Source organism: Odontomachus brunneus, unplaced genomic scaffold (assembly GCF_010583005.1).
Source record: "Odontomachus brunneus isolate Ranch 3 - 2012 unplaced genomic scaffold, Obru_v1 Obru_scaffold_239, whole genome shotgun sequence".
NCBI lineage: Eukaryota > Metazoa > Arthropoda > Insecta > Hymenoptera > Formicidae > Odontomachus > Odontomachus brunneus.
In genome coordinates, this window is record NW_022639689.1 from 260,339 (window position 1) to 261,974 (window position 1,636).

A 1,636-nucleotide genomic window follows, 5' to 3' on the forward strand; every position below is an offset into this window, starting at 1 on the left:
TATATATATATATATATATATATATATATATATACTAAAAAAAAATTCTTTAAATAAAAAAATATATTTTGTTAAATATAATTTCTTAACTTAAAAAAATATATTTTTGTTAAATTTTAGAAAATATATAATAAATATAAAATAATATTTTTTTTATTTGTAAAATAAGCTGTAGAATTATTTATTTCTAAAAAAAAAATGATTTGTTTGATTTAAAATATCTATATATAAGAATAAGTAAATGATTTCCTTACACACACGAGAAGAAAATTAGTTTTTTTTTAATGTAAGAACTGTGTTTAAATAAATATTTGCATGTTTTAAATGTAAATAAAATACAAGTAAATCATTTTATAAATCTAAATAAATTATTTTCTAATATTAAAAGTATCTATTTATTGTGTTTCAAATTAAAGTTTCTTTTATTATCAGTAAACAATTTATTTAAATTTATAAAATAATTTATTTGTATTTTACTTACTTTCAAATCAAGTAAATATTTTTAAATATACCTTTTTAAATATACCTTATTTGTATATATAATATATTTTTAAATATGCCTTTTATATACTTTTTAAAAACATAATTTTTACATTTAAAAATTTATTCACTTCTTTTCAATAAATCATATATGTTATATGCTATATATCGTATAAATTATATGTTTTCGTGCATGAATATACCATATTTATACAATACGAAGCGTCTTTTTGTCAAAGTGACAGTGGTGTAGTAAGTCAGGTGAACGACTCAAGAACCAGAGGTCTCAGGTTCGACTCTCAGCAATGCTCATACAGCACAGAAGCTTGTAGCAACATTGCTACAACGTTGCAAGATTGCATATTTCAGTGCAATGTTGCAGAAACATTGCAGTGACATTAATTTACAATATTATTTTAGCATTACTACAGTAATATTTAAAAAATATTACGAATATAATATAATATTTTTTACTTATTAGTTATTTTTGTTACTTGTATTTCAAATTCAATATTGATGTTTCACATCAATAGTGCTTATAGAATAGTACTTAGAATAGTACTTGTTAGTGGCAGTCATTAATACTAGAATTTTTCTTATTGCATACTTCTTATACCTTTTTTCGGAGAAAACACTTTCTTTAGATTTAATATTTGTACTGGTTCAATTTTGTGGTTTCTTTGTTTTATTAAAATATTATATTCTTAAACAGAATATCATTTTTTAAAATGATGAAAATAAAAACTTTTATATCGTTCAAGGAAACCATTCCATTTGATAAAACAACACTATTGTTTTAAATAGGATTTTTTAAAAGTTTCTTTCTGTTCGGGATTCGGAGCAGCTGAGTTTCAAAGATAATATTCAGTCAACTCAATAATATTCCCAGAGAAATAAGTGACACATCTGTTCCGAAACTCGAGCATATTTATTCGCGAATAATTGCTCGCAAGGACACGTAAACACGCGGGTCCGTGGCGCTTGCCGGATAATCAGCTCGCCACGTCTAAACAATCGTTGACGTTGACATAGCAACCGCGAACTAAACAATGATTCCACGAATCGTCAGCCGGCACGCGCCGCGGATCTCCGCTTCTCAACGCTTTATTTCCTTTTAAGGAAATCAAGCAGTACGCCGATCTCGCGATCCTCGCAA